This window comes from Tribolium castaneum, chromosome 4 (assembly GCF_031307605.1).
Source record: "Tribolium castaneum strain GA2 chromosome 4, icTriCast1.1, whole genome shotgun sequence".
Classification (NCBI taxonomy): Eukaryota; Metazoa; Arthropoda; class Insecta; order Coleoptera; family Tenebrionidae; genus Tribolium; species Tribolium castaneum.
The window spans coordinates 1,109,107-1,124,944 of record NC_087397.1 but is presented as its reverse complement, the minus strand read 5'-3'; the positions used below and the strand labels follow the sequence as shown (position 1 = coordinate 1,124,944).

Sequence of the window (15,838 nt, the reverse complement as noted above, 5' to 3'; positions counted from 1 at the left end):
CCGGAGTGAAGCGCGTTAATAATTGATTTTTAATGGCTGAATAGGAATTGTAAACGCAACGTCTTTAACAACACTGTCACGTTTTTATTCAAATATGGGCGTTATTTTGATTCGCAATTAAATTAAAAAGGCAGGACTGCAAAATTGTCTTGAATAGTTTAATTTTGCATTAAAACTTTGTTTCTTAATCAATTTAAAACACATCGATCAGAAGAAGTTGTGAAGGCAATTAGGGCCGAGCCGCCATAAGGGACTTTTAATGGGGAGGGAATTAAACTGGGGAAAATATGTAGAAAATATATCAGGTTTTACGTAAATCTATGAATAATTCAACGCCTGGTATTAAGTAACATTTAATTGTTTCGCGTTTCTGAATTTCCAAATAAATTGAAATGAAAAGGGATTAGGGCAGTTTCAGCAAACAAGTTTGTTTTGTTTGCCTTCAGTCGTTCAGGTTAACAATATTCAGTGTTTAAAAATCGGCCACATTTCCATTTTTCGTACCTAATATCAAAATAATTCCCTCGCTTCTCATTTTCATTAAATGCGTAAAAAGTGTTTGATTGTTCCGACTATTTGCTCAATAGTCATAGTAGTTCGTAAAGGCAATTTAGTTAATGTTAATTACTTTCAATTGCCTGGAGCGAAATGGGAGAATTTGTGTTTCCAATCCTTGCACGCTTTAGGAAACATTATTAAATTCCCTTATAATAACGTGGCAGTTTTCTGCCTCATTATTTGGCGATGCGGTCTTTAATGTTCGATTTGGGGATTTATAAATCCCGTCCTGCTGTAAAATTAGTGCAGGCAGCTGCAGGTGATGCGTTTGCGGAATGCCAAATTACTCGCGTGCACTTGTTCATTAAAATCATTACGTTTTATTTTCGATCGATTTAAAGTCTAGGGGTCACACTGAAATAATTTCAATCACTGCGGACTTTTCTAGTCGATGGAAATGTGTTCTTCCGACAGCTGTAACATGCATTTAGACTTCGGATGGGCTCAGAACTTCTGGGGTGGAGATACCTCCATACATTACCTGCATTATTTATACTTTTCTGCCGCCGCGTCAGTTGGTCTTAACTGTATCACTGTATGAATAATTGTTTTGTTCTTGGGGGGACAGCGAACCGAAGCGAGCGAATTTCGATTCTTTTGTGCAATTCCAGATGATCATTAATCAAACTTAAGCACTACACCTGCCATTTATTAATCGATCAGCAGGAACGAATCCAATAGTGCGCTTAGCCATGCGAGCAAAGAATCTTGGCGTTTTCCTTGCATACATCATTTTCTGTGTTCGTTCCAATATTTTATGGAACTTTTGTGCTGAACAAAAGACTGCAACTTGAAAAACTCTTTGATCTTTTCCAATTTTCCGGAGAGCCGAATTTATTATCCCGAAATATGATTCCGCCAAAAATATTTTTGCTGTTCATTAATTTTATTGTAAACTATATAATCAACATTTTAGTGAAAAGTGCACAATAAAATACTGCTGAAACATTAAAGGATTTTAGCGGACTAATGTTAATCGGTTGCTTTGTACAGTTGTTTTTGTGTTTTGTCAAAACATGGTAAAAACGGTCTGGTCCTGGCAGCAAAATTAATGATCAAAAATGGATTTGAGAATGTAAATTAATTATTTCATAAATGTAAAACATTCTGTGTAATAACCACTATTTGAATTGCCAACGACAAGCCTCATATAAATATTACTTTGTTTGTTGACGTATTTTGTGGGTCTAGCACTTTATTACGAGTAAAGTCATACTCATTTTACGATATGTAATAACAAAATGCATTAACTTCTATTAGGTGATTTATAACAGTGCGTGTTTTACTAGTGGGTTTGAATATGCGAATGAATAGGTAGTAATTACAACTAATTTTTGTCACAACGTAAAATACAGACTCATTCTTTTAGAGCCTACATTAGGAACTTTTTAATTTAGAAACTTTTTAAATGTCAATCTTTTAATGCAAATTTTCATTTACAAAAGTTCATTCAAAATATCGTAACTCTTGAACCCTTTAAAATAAGTGAATAATTCTTTTTGCATTTGATAACCAAAGGTTTGAAGGATCTTCTAAAATCGTCAGGATTGTCAACTGTCAAACTGCAAAGCTACTACGATTTTTTGAAAATGCCGATCAAAAAATGATTTTAACACAGTTCTCTCAAATAAAATGAACCTGTTTTTTCAATGCCAATCAAAAAAACATCGATATTTATAGACTTTTAGCAAAATTTTCTATATCTGTTTTTACAGTTTTTGAAAAAAATCAGAAAAACGGATTTATAGTTCGTTATTTTCATTTTTAATCGAGTAAAATTTCAAAAAATACAGTAAAGTTGTGCTATTAATTAAAAGAAATGTTCGATTTGTCCACCATTTTCATTCAAGAACTGCTTATTCGATAATAAATTAGTTAAAAACTAAGTAAAATATTAAAATTTGTGAGTTGTTAACTATTTTGCAAAGCGTACTTGATTATTATAATAACACTTAAATATTAACGATGACAATAACAAAGTAAAATCCATTTTTTTGTGATTTTTTTCAAAAGCTATAGTAATAAGTATAGAATATGTTGATAAAAGTAATCATAAATATCGACTGCAGTTAAGAAAATAAGATCGTTCCATTTGAAAAAACTGAGCCATAGCTGTCTTTTCATAACCATTTTCAAAAAATCATACTATCTTTGAATTTTGACAGTTGAAATTTGGTTATCGAATGTAAAAAAAAACAGTTATTGCATAGGATTCAAGAGCAGTGCTATTTTAAATAAAAATGAAAATAAAAATTTTAACAAAAAAAAACATATCAGTTTGAAAAAGTGAATTTAAAAATGAAAAAAAATGTGTGGTTAATATTTAAACTTTCAAAGTTGACGTCAATTTCTCGTAGTTCCGGAAGCTCAACCATTTTGAAAATAATTTTGTTGAACTCAAAATGGTCGATTTAGAAGTGTGCAAAATTTTAAAGTTCTGGCTATATTAGAAGTTAAAAAGTTTAATTAAAGTTAAAAATGCAAAGAAATATTTCTCAAAAAAACTTGAAAAATTGTGTGTAGAACAATAAAATAAAAAAATTAATAATCATCCCAGTGGCACATACAACTTTTTTATTCTACCATTAATTCGGCTCAAACTATACGGACACATAATCAGCCGGTATTATTTTGTTTTTAGTTATTGAAGATAAAGTAAAGTTTAGTAGAATATTCCCTCCAACGAGTATTTCTTGCTACATATTTAATAAAGTTGCCGTACATCCAAAGTTAGTTAAAGAGAAAAAACTTCTAAAGTCTGTTGGTCTTGTTTAATGCCATTTATTTTATTTATACAAAAAATATTCTTTTTAATTAGCTCATTTTAGATGGGAGAACATATAATCTTGTACCTAAATTCATGTACTGATCCAGTGCTTAATATGATCTAATCTGAACATCCCTGTCCCTGAGCAGCCTGATCGGAACATAATAAGGATAAGTATCGGATTTACAACTGTAACATGTTTTTTGTTATATTTTCTGCCAAATAATCGAACAAATTCGTATTAATTTGGAGTAATGCACAACCCCGGGGTGAGCTGATCCCACTCTCGATATTTTCACACCCTTTCGCCTCTACATGTGTCGTTAAAGTTGATGTTATCATCGCTGGTCGTATTTTGTGCGAACAACGTTAAGGATCGCTTAAAAGTGCGTCTGTTCGTTTGGAGTGTGCAATAAGTAAGTTCGGTGTCTCTCGGGGGTAGAATAATCCTTGGAAGGAGTTAATGTAGCAACGGGGGAGGAAACAAGCGACCGTGCGGAAGTCATTCGTATCGGACTCGCATAAATCAATAACCCGCAGCGACGAACGGCCGATAACTGAACTAAATGTGCGCCTGCCTAACAGAATAATAATCATGTTTCTTCTAATATTGCAGACGTTTCGGCAATCGATTCGTAAATGAAACGGTCGGTTATTTGTTAGTTGGCGACACTTCGGGAAATGACAGATTCTTATCGGTCACGATTCTTCGCAGATTTTCAATTTTCCCCAAGGAATTCCCATTTTCGTTACATTGTTTGAGTTCGTTTTTATCGGTCGTCCGTCGAGATGTCTACGTGCAAATTTAATATCTTTTCAATGGACTAAAAGCTGCGCTCCGAAATTATTAACAACAAAACTATCTAGTAACTCATGCATACCATTCCGGGCCACCGGGGATTCCCAATAAGTCGATTACCTGCAACAGATTTGTTTATGTAAATACCACAAAACAACGGCTTCGTACATTAAACGCATATTAAATGGATACAACACAAAGATTTCAGACGTCGCTGAAACTCCTTGTAGGTGAACCGAAAACAAAGGCGATTCCCTTCAAAGTTTGCCAAGACACACGTAATATGCTTGATTGTGTTCTGCGCTTTACTGAGCACTGACAGGGAAACTATTTTTTCCCAATCTAATTTTTCCCCAAAACTAGAAACACAAGAAAAATTTAGGTGGAAGAAACTCCGTTTAAAGAAAATTCCTTTTTTAATTAAAACTTTTAATAACCAGCCTTTGGAAGCTTCTAAAAGCGTCCCACATTTGGGTAAATTAAACCACTGGAATCAAATACCAAGCAGATTTTTATAGAAATGTCCAAGCGCGTCCAAAGAAGTGTCCTACATTCATACATCAAAGTGTCTTTTATATGAATCTAATGAAAAGCTAGAGTCTGAAGCGACCGAATGATTTGTTTCCGAAAAATTCTTTAATTCAAGTGACGCTTTCAGTCTTTTAGCAGTAAGATTTCTGATCCTTTACCATGAAAAAGAATAAAGCTTTACAAACAAGTCAGTTAATAAAATACAATACAAAAAACTGGCCAAGAAAATGAATAAATAAATCTAGTAAATAAAATCTAATCGTGGTAATGAAAGGAGAACACATTCAGATCTTGTCCTTACATAAGGAAACAAAAAACTTTTTCCTTGGGGAATGTAATCACACGTTTTCATTGCCTTGCTTTGAGAACGGAAGAATCTTGCTAAAAATAATATTGTGAAGACGGAAAGAAATTGCTAATAAATTAATGAATCGCACAATGGGCCCCCATGTGCGATATTTCCGTGCGACACCGGTAAAAATTATGCCAGCATTTAACGTCGGCAGGTGTTCTCGTAGTAATCAGACTTAGGTCTCCTTAATTAGATTACCGAGAAATTTAAGACGAAATTAAGATTTCCTACAATGAGGAACCTTCCGTTTTTCTAAATTAAATCCAGGCGTAATTCAGCACCAAACGGAACTTTCCAAGATATTAAAAATTACCACCCATCCAAGTCTCCACAAATGAGATCAGACAACCCGATCTAGCAAGTGGGAACAAAGTAATCTCTTTAAGTAGCGAGATTTGATTGATTGGATGTGTACAAGAGATCCAGCCTAGCAGTTTGAAACTTTATCGGTACTTCCCCTAATGGCCGGGATCAGAGTCAATGGTAAAATAAAACTTGAGGTGATACGCAGTACGAATTAATGAAGGTGCGTCTAATTGGCGTGAAGTTAATTCGATTTATGGAATTAATGAGCATTGGTTGAGCGAATATTCAAATTGACGTTTAAGTTCAAATTTCGGTCGCGATGCATCAGACCGAAAACATCGTTTTAACAGATTTTATACGTTTGCGCTAGAGTAATTTTCATATTTAATGAAAGGAAGTGCAAACACACGACGACGAAACATTTACATTGTAATATCTTCCTAATAAGTTAATCAATGTCGTATTGGTGATTTTTTGTAGTTTGTAGCAAATATGTTTCATAGGCCAGTTATTGAGTTATGAGTTAATAACTTGTTTTAATTACAGTTTTAATTTCAGTCAAATGTAATTGCAGCTTCATGATTCATGAAATGTAAAAACCACATAACTAATTCCGCTCTGTGATGTTCCAGTTTGCAATATCGGATAAAGTTGCAATTATTTATTAAAATTAAGTTGCATCTTAAACCTGCTCCATTAGCAGATTGTATTTTTTCATTTAATTATTTAGCTAGTTTCATCATCCCTTAATGGATCATTATTGTGAGCTGACGCATAACACTGATTACGAAAATACAAGACACTGCAGGTGCACACAATAACAACATCATTTTAGTTTTATAGCACAAACCAAGTGAAAAATTCCATTAAGAGTTCCGATAAAATTTAAAATCCCGGCCAGCAAAACGCCAATTTTTGTTACGGAACTGTAAAAGCACATTTACCTAAATTTATATTTATACGTCGTTGGGTTTCTAACTGTTTTAGGGTAATAATAGTTAACAGGAAAATGGAAGTATCGACTATTATTTTGCCATTTAATGCTTCTGGTGTAAACTTTAGGTGTAAAATTCTAGAACGTGCTGGCTCTAAAATAATAAATTAAATTCCAAACTTTATAGTGCGCAAGCTTATTTCACTGTTAACTCTTATTACCTGCGGGAGATAATTTGTTTGATAAAATTTCAGAAGCTTCCCAGAATCTGATTCAGTTTGCTGCTGAATGCACCAATTTCAAACTCAGTTTTTCAGAAAAATAATAAACAAAATCGGTTTTTTTTTGTTCCTAGGCTAACTTATTACCTTACAGACCAGTTCTTATCTCGATTTATTTAAATATTATAAATTTATAATATTATTATTATATATTATATAATATATAATATATAATACAGACTGATCCAAAAATACTGAGTCTGTTGGCAACACATTTGAAAGTATTTGTGCTCGTAAATTGTAACATTCCAACCGAATTCGATTTTTCTTGACAATTATTTGACGTACAACCCCACAAGAGTGTTAAATTGTTGTTAACTGAAAGCGTACTCCATTGGTAATTTAAGTCCAGCGTTGCCAACAGACTTAGTATTTCTGGATCAGTCTGTATATAATATATAATATATAATATATAATATATAATATATAATATATAATATATTATACATAATATATAATATATAATAATATTATATGTTGTTTTATTATAAATATTACAAATATTTAAACAGCGTAATAATTATATTTAAAAAAATACACAGTTACAAGTAAGCCATAAACAAAACAAACAAAAATTATCAAAAAATCTAGTACCATCTTTTAATAAAATGACTAAAAAATTTGGTCTTTTCATTTTATTTTTAAACGACACTAACTTTTTTGTTCAAAAGTATGTATGTTACTGCTAAGGTCCTCAGAAAGTTTTCATGATTATTTCCTGCAATTTGGACGTAATTTTTTTTTTAATAGAAAAATGAATTTAATCGACTTTTTAACCCGTTCAAAGTCGGTTACAAATACTTAACTTGTCAGGTAATTTAGGAACAACATCCAGTTGTAAAGAAGGCATTTTATTTATAACTTTTTTTAAGCCAATTTCAAATTTTGCGTTCACTTGCTTGCTTAAACTGCTTCTCTTCAGACCTTAGGTTTTGTAGATTTTTGATTGGGATTTAGTAGCATTTGCATGCATGTGTGTACCTGGATGTGTTTGAAGGGCAAGCAGCGTGTTCAGGGTGCCTGGTGCATGTCTGCATAATCGAATGCAGCGCATGAACAATTTATTGGGTAAATATTTCCCTCCACAATGCACAGTAAAGGATTAAATTTCACACAAAGCTTACATTATGAATAACATAATCTATTTAAACGTCGGGGCGCATAAAAGCTGCGATGTGAAGCAACATCACCGGAGTCGTGGTGTTGTGTGCGTCTGTCTGTCTGGGACGAGTGTAGATAGAGTGTCGCAGCTTAATTTAATTTCAGTCGAGATTTAACACAAAGACTGGAGCTTTGAAATCATCAGCGACCCGTTTAGAGTCACTAAAGATAACCGCATCGTGCCATTTACATTTTGATGAGTTCGAAGTTTCTTTTGTCTCTGTGTTTGCACCAAGTTCCATATTGAAGGCGTCGATATTCGTATTGAAATTGGCTTAAGTTTGAATTCGCTTTCGTAACGGTGCTCCATTATTGCCAAACGCATAACTTTTGAGGTTTCAAAAGGGCCATATTTGGTGTCTCACGACGACTTCTTTTCCAACCGCCAAATTGGAAAAAATTTATCTTGTTTAACCGACGCGCCACCGGAGCAAACTCGACCTAAATTAATTGTTATAAAAGTTTAATGGCTCTGAGCCCCAAGTCGCACCGCTCGCCGAAAGTAAACTCCTTTAGACTTGCAAATTGAAAGAATCATTACCCGGCTCGATGCCACTTTTTTCACATAAATCAACGCCCATTAGCCCCGGCACAGGTGATTAAGCACCTCCCCAGTACACCCATAATTAACAAAATTAACTTAACTGTATTAACTGTATTTCAGAAAGCATTAAAGGTGATTCAGAACCGTATGTTGTTTTTCAGAATGCGTTAATTGTATTTTTTTTAAGTATTTTGAATTTAAATTTACAAAATACCACTGAAAATCAAAGCTGCACACACCAGAAAAGTCTAGAGGCATTACCTTTCTATATTTCTATCGACATTTTTATTTTTTGTCAAGAAAAACCGAATTTCTGTAAGTGTTTAGGCATTACCTGCACAGTTTTGTTGTTTGCGTCGTTAGAAATTTGTTAAACTCGTGTTTACCTCACCAGCTGACAGCTTCTTACACTTTCCAGGCCAGAAAATTAATACAAAGTCTTGAATTTCTACAATGTCACTTCAGTTCATTAAATCGCTCGTTAAAGTCGTGATGTATCTTTTATGCACGGCTAGTTCCGTTGTGTGCGAAAATATGTGCACTTTTACCTAACGTTACATTTGATTTAGCTAAAATGAACGTAATTCTAGAATATTTTAAATTAGCTTTATTTCTCTTATTTAAAGTCTTTCTTATTAAAATGAGAGAAATGCGATGCTGCTTCAACTATTGCCCCTTGCGGAATTATGATTACGAGCCAAATTATATTTTTCAAAATGTTCGAACGTGCAAGTTAATTATTGCCGACACCCTTGGGGTCGTCTTGCGGAACATTTGCCTTTGGTGGAAAGTTTGAGCTTAAATAAATAAAACTGCTGTTTGGAAATAATTTACTAGTGGAAGTGTTCGTACATAATTTACTTTATACTTTCGCAAGTTTAGGTAAGTAACAGCGACAGACATCACAATGGATTCTAAGGTATTTGAAGAAGATAAATGGCCAGGAATTCGTCCAAACTTTTTCGTATGACAGCTGGTCTGAAATCGATCAAGGCGGATGAAACCTTGTTTAGACGAAATTAATTGTGGTTATTATTACAAGAGAACAATCAATAACGGTAGGCAGAAGCCAGGAGGTATTTCGGCGTTATTAAATTTAAACGTCATTTCAATGGGAGGAAATTCTTGATCTCAAAATCTGTTTGTGACGCATCTCTCTAATGGTCTATTGAATACAACCCCGCCATTTCAAGATAAGGATACAAGGCGATGCAACAACATAAGATTTATCGGTATAGCAGACTGACAACGTTCTCATCACAGTCGAATTGCTACTGTCAACACAACTAATAACATCACATCTGCCGTACAAAAGATCTAAACGTCATTCCAGAACGATATCGTCTAAATTTAGTACGATATAAAGCATCCAGCACAAAAGGAAAAATAATGCGCCTTGCCATTAAATATCTCTCGATGTTATTAACTGACGATTTTAAGACGAAAACATTGTTTCGTGATTAACGAAAAGTTGCGCTACTAGTGAAGTTAGAAGCACCACAAATGTTTTGTAAAATACTTTGTCAGTGTTGTGGCGCCGGCTAGGACGAAAACTTTGCCACACTCCCTATCCGTTACAAAGTTTCTTTTATCAGGACACATTAATTTGATTGTCCATTTTCCTAATTGTTTCGCACGGTGAATACGAATCGGGGAAGCTCAGCTTTGGCATCATTACTCTGTAATCCTTTGAATTAAATTCAAATCTTGCTTTTTGACCGCTTAACCCAACCGGCTTAACTTCGTTATGACTTATTACTACACACTTTTTTAACTTTCTTACAACTCATTAAAATCTACACTGTCCGATTAGAAAAATTATTAATTATCACAACTACAATAATAGATAAATAAATTTCGAAAATCAAAATTTACAATTGGCTAACACTGCAATTTTGACACTTCTACGTAAATTATTGTATTACTCCAAAACCAAAAATTAAAAAATAATTTAATATACTAATATAATACAGCGTGCTCAAAAACTGGCGCACCAACTCAATGGTGGGTGGTAGAGAAGTGGTTACATATAATGGTAAAAATAGTAAAAAAATTCTTTGTATTAAAGTTATTGATAAATAACTAATTTTAGGTAAATGATATGTGGCAACGTTGTCTTACAGTCATGATTGCAATAGAATTTGAGCAACAATAAAAATAAATTATTTTTGAAACGGTTTCCTAGGAAATAATTCTCAGTGTTGACACATCTACAGATTGTGATTTTTTGGATAAATTTTAATTTTTTAAACTACAAAAACTGCTAAAATCTGAGAGTAAATTTAAAAATAATTATTCATCGTTTTGTTACGGAACGATTACCTGGTATGAAACATAAAAACATAAAAAAATAATGAAAACTAAAGAAGTTAACACAATAAGTTTGTAGCTCCACATTTTTTAAAATATAACTTTAGGAATTTTTTCAACATTTTTCCCGTAATTTGCACTTGCTTTTCAATAACGTACCACTGAGTTGGTGCGCCAGTTTTTGAGCACCCTGTATAAAGGAACTTTAAGACACAAAAAACTAAAAAATATTGACACTGAAATTCTGAAGCGACTAAAAAACTGAGAAACTAAAAATACTATAGAACTGGAAAAGAGAAACCCTAATAAATTGAAACATTAGATTCTGAAAAAAAAACTAAGAGACTGAAAAGCTAAAAAATTTAAAAACGGGAATACAAAAAAATTAAAACATTAAGATTAAAATCCTGTAGATCAAAGTGAATAATTAAAAACCTATGAAACTGCAAAGTAAAAACATTAATTAAATATGACAATAAAACCACGAAAAATTTAAAAATTTGGAAAATGAATAATATGAAGTAAATACCATGGGAATTTAGCAAACTAAAAAGCTGAAATGCTGAAAACCTGAGAAACAAAAATCTTTAGATGTAAAACAACCAGTAGTATCTACTGTTTTTATTAAATTAAATAAACATACTAATAAAAAAATGAGGAAAGTACCTATTATTTTATTTCAAACTAGAGAGTTAAGTTTCAATCTTATTTAGGATACAAGAAATCAATTTAGAAACTTAAAAATTAAAAAGTATTTTCATTTTCAAGAAGACAAATTTATTTCGAGTTTTAAGTAAAATCCGGTCTCAGTTTTGTCAGAACCGAAAAATCTCCATTAATTGTAACAAATACCAAAGCCCAGTGTCCTAAACCAACTCAGTTTGTTTGTTTGCTGGTCAGGTCGGTCGTTGAAACCCAGCGAACATAATTACATGCAAGGTCAAACCACCGTGTAGGTGTTAAACAGAAGGACTCAAACACCTGCGAGAGCAGAAACTCAAGCACCCTCAACTCCATTCATACGAATTTAATCCCAATTGTAGTGGAAGCGTCACTAGATCTGCTCTAATGACATTAAAGTTGCAGGATCTGGGTCTTTTTTGCCTCATAGAGTTGCTTATTAAGTCTGGTTAATTTTTGCGAAAAATCTCAAATGTAAGGAATTCCCCGTATAGAAAAATTCCGCCGTTCCACTAATAATAGACGTGAATGTTGGAGTTTAATATCGTAAAGTGCACGAACAAAAATTTTCACAAAAACGTCGCCGAGTATGAAATTGATGATGAGGAAAATACGTTAAGGCCAATTTAAATAAGTGCACCGAAATATGGAATATTAACATGCCTACACAACGCGGGGTAGAATTTGATATTTGGGAGCGAAATTTCCTTGCATTGAGCGGGCTTTCAGGTGAACGCAATATTAATTTTATTGTGATATAAAATATCGCATTTTGGAAATTTCATATCTATTACGTTTGCCGACAGATTGGATTTATGAAATTCCGATTTAATTTAGTTTTATGTGAATAGAGTTACCCGTTGCCAGTTTTGCGTTATTGTTTCGAATGGTTAAGCTAGCGCTGACATAAAAAGCGCTTTTAAAATAGCGGATTAGCTTCATTTAATCGAAACACATTTAATTATTTTTCGAAAAATTTTAAAAAGTGTTGTTCCATTTTCGAAATTCACAGATTGACGCATAGTTGGGAGCAAAAACCTTGTTCCTTTATTTGTTTTTTGAGTGATGAATATTTTTCCCGGTTTTAACGGCTTCAGCAGCATCAATTAATCAACATTAAAATTTTACGTTTCTCTCCTGTTTGAATAAGGAAAATTTATTTCAACTGTCCAACATTTGTAACATTTATATCCGGTTGAATCCCTAGGAGAACTATCTAGTCTCACCTAAAAGAAATTATTAAAAGAGAAGTGAATAAGGATGGTATGGATAATCCCCCTTTTGCTGTTCCATTATCCTTACGTAAACTTCACCCATGTTTAATTTATAGACCAAGTTTAGTGTTTATTAAATCGTAATAAGAGCATAATCCGATTTTTCCCGCTTTTAGCCATTAATACAAATTTTATGATGATTTTTGCGTAAAAAATACGCCCAGTGTTTACGACTGCAAGATAAAATTTTAATGGCGATAAAAGTGGGACGTGATCAAATTAATTCAACAATTGAGTAAAGCTTTAAATGCGGTTGAGGTCTGTCTGAAAGATTCTAATCTGATTTAATGACTCAACTATTAAAAAAGATTTGAAACTCCAAATTGAATATCCTCAGTCCTAACCAGGGCACTCAGTATGTAGGTAACTTCCTAATTTATTCCAGTGTTATTATAAGCTCAGCAGCTTCATTTTATTGATTTGACAGCTCCTCAAATTTTATTAAACACTTTTCGAATCAAAATTAATTACTTTCGAGTGAGTTTTCGCTGTTTATTTATTTAGGTTGGATTTAGAGAATTCTTGAAAAATTCAGGCTTGCGGTCGAAAGTCTACACGTCCCAATTTCAGAGAGATCAAAGAACAAATGTCAAAGCGACCGCAAATAAATAAAAGGCAAAAAACATGAATGCTCGAAAACGTCGGTTTAAGCATGCTTACACCCTCGGTCGAAGTTTTTCGGTTTACGTTTCAAAGACAAAAAACAATGGGATTGTCAAATATCCTTCAGTTTTTGGGGTGAATATTTTCAAAGAGGGATATCTTCCAGGATTTCACTTGTGAACGAGATGATTTCATCACTGTCAAAAGTGAAACGGATGTCCGAGATTTGGGAAATCATTCACTCTGCACTATTTCTAGCGGAATATGCTCTAATATTAATTCATGAATTTTTATACTTGCGTCACGTAAGTTCAAGATCTTTACACCGTCGACCCACAAAGCCGTTCACGTGACTAGGCAGAATAAACATGCTTTATTCAAATTTTCGCTTTTTACACATGGGGAGGAAACGGAAAGGTAAAGGGCGAGCGTTTAGCTCGATTAGAAATCGTCAAAGAACATGCTCTTATAAATATTAATCAAAAAATGGAAAGTCAACTTTGTTTGCTTATGCATGCGAACGTAGCCCGTACTTTATAAACAAATACATTTGAGACGAGAAAAATATTTGAATTTTCGAAAAGTGAGTATACATGCAGGAAATACATTTATTTAAAATTACGCAAGAAAATAATTATTGTGAAAATATTTCCTCATACATCACTGACATTAAAAAACGTAGACGCGTCAGCTGGGTTTGTATTTGCTACAAAATTGCATTTTTATAAATCTCGTCCATTGTTGTTCAAACAAAAACAGAGAAAACCTTTCATTCTATAAATGGTTTAAACGAACTAAAGCTTTTCGTTGTTTTCTAAGCATTCTGCACTTCTGCAGTACGTACTCGTGTAACAAACAAAGCAAATAAATCAATAGTAATCCAGTGTCAATGCTATATTACATAATTATTTTTCTCCTGATGGAACCCCAAAAAGTCCTTAATTTAATGTTTTTTTGTTTATTTTTTTGTAAAATTTTTCAATTATTTGTCGACAATTTTAAAGTACACGCTAATTTATCATTTAGTTCAGCGGTTCTCAAAATTTGGGGATTGAAGTTCAAAATAATTTTTTGGGAATATTTAATCTATACTTTTTGGCATTCTCCAGCTATCTTTAAATCTTTGCTAAACCATTCTCTAACAGAACTAGTTTTTAATATCAACTCACGTTTTTAAATCCGTTATCGGCCAATTTTGCAAAGTTTTTTTAATAATTTAAGACTGAGCTTTTGTGCTTTAACATTTATTTGGAGAGATGCAGATAAAAAAAGTCTTTTAAAAGCTGAAAAACTTATTTTTATTCTGATAATTTTAGTTAATTTACTTTTTGTTTACATATGACGGACGGGACATGACGGACGGGACAAAAAAAATAGCTCGAGAAAATTTATTCAGACAGGTTTTAATTTTTAACTTTAACAATTTTAAAAGAAATAAAAAAATCTTGATTTTGTTTAACAACTTAAAACTTTAAACGTTTGCCAATTCGCTAAGCCCCCTGTATATTTCAATCAGTTTGCTTGGGAGGAGAAATCTACAATTAAAACGAATGCAAAATATTCCGATTTCTGAGTCCGTTTGGTTAAAATTTCCATAAACCTAGATTTTGAGACAGCTTATAGTACTTAGACCGTCAAAGTTTTTAGCTCCAAAACTTCTTGGCCGATTAGTTGAATCTATTGTTGCCTCCTTGAGAGCTGCCTGATACAAATAAACTATTGTATAACATTTAAAGGAGATGTACCCACACAGAATATTACAATAAAAGCTTCCAAACACTTGGAAAATCCTGTGTTTTTCGTTTTTCTTATATTATTTTATTAATTCTTTAAATGGTTCAAGTACGGGAAGTTAGCTATTAGGGTGTAACTTACTTACCGAACCTTTAACGCAAATTGTTGCAGTTTTACATTTGGTAGTTTTAAACAAAAAAAAAAATGTAAACTGTGCAATATTTATTTTATTGGCGAATCTGATATCAAAATAAAGCTCTGGACTTCCCCTTGGTTACGAGGGAAAAGACATGATCCATGTCCACCGCCGGATTACCTCGTCGATCAGAACCACTGGCGGCAGCATTTTATTTTCAATAAATTTCCCTCATGTTTGATATTTTGTGAAAATTCCATTATTTGTCTGGTGATTGACGTTTTCCGCTCCCATATATAAGAAGCAGGGTCTATTGAATTGAGTTTGGTACCGAAAGTGTATTATTTTTTGGCATCCAGATGGTAAAGTCCCTTTTCACCTGAACGCAGGTAACCAAGCAACACACGCTAACCACTCTCTTCTCTGGTTACCGTGACGACGGCGCGCGCCGTCTCTCTGTCTATCGCATTGATTGCACCACGATTCGTGACGTCACGACGCCGCCGACAGGAATTCAGTTTTGATAGTTTGGTTTTCACGTCATGATTTGGGATTCGGATGGTGTCCAAATGTGTGTCTGCTACCTTTTCACTTGAGATACTTTGCTTTCTTTACCCAAAAACAAGCAATTTGCACGGTTAACGGTTTTTGGCAAACTTTAGACGTCTTTTTACGAACGAAACGACTTTACGTAAAAAAATAAGTAGGGAAAGGATGAAAGAACAATTTGTGAAATAAAATACAAAGGCTCTTTAGTCTTATGTAACAAGGGAATATTACTGCGACAATCCGATTTATGTACAGCGGAAAATTTCCAAAGGAAAATAAATAATTCTTAATTGAGAAGCCAGTTGGGTTTCTTTCGCC

The 15,838-nt window shown here is 33.2% G+C and overlaps 1 protein-coding gene and 1 long non-coding RNA gene across 9 annotated transcripts in view; both read right to left on the bottom strand.

The window, feature by feature from the left end:
• The window catches only part of mub (mushroom-body expressed), a 63,438-nt gene that overhangs the window by 26,439 nt on the left and 21,161 nt on the right, over positions 1-15,838 (bottom strand). The window contains exon 4 of one of the 8 annotated variants that reach the window (XM_064356046.1): positions 4,207-4,244. The exons of the other annotated variants lie outside the window; for them this stretch is intronic. The gene's annotated coding sequence lies outside the window, so the exon portion shown is untranslated. The remainder of the gene's footprint in view (positions 1-4,206; positions 4,245-15,838) is intronic. 8 annotated transcript variants of the gene reach the window in all.
• Positions 9,050-9,784, bottom strand: LOC135265952 (uncharacterized). Its single transcript, XR_010333844.1, has 2 exons — positions 9,273-9,784; positions 9,050-9,211 (listed from the first exon to the last, which is right to left on the bottom strand). It is a non-coding gene; the product is annotated as an uncharacterized LOC135265952 (long non-coding RNA).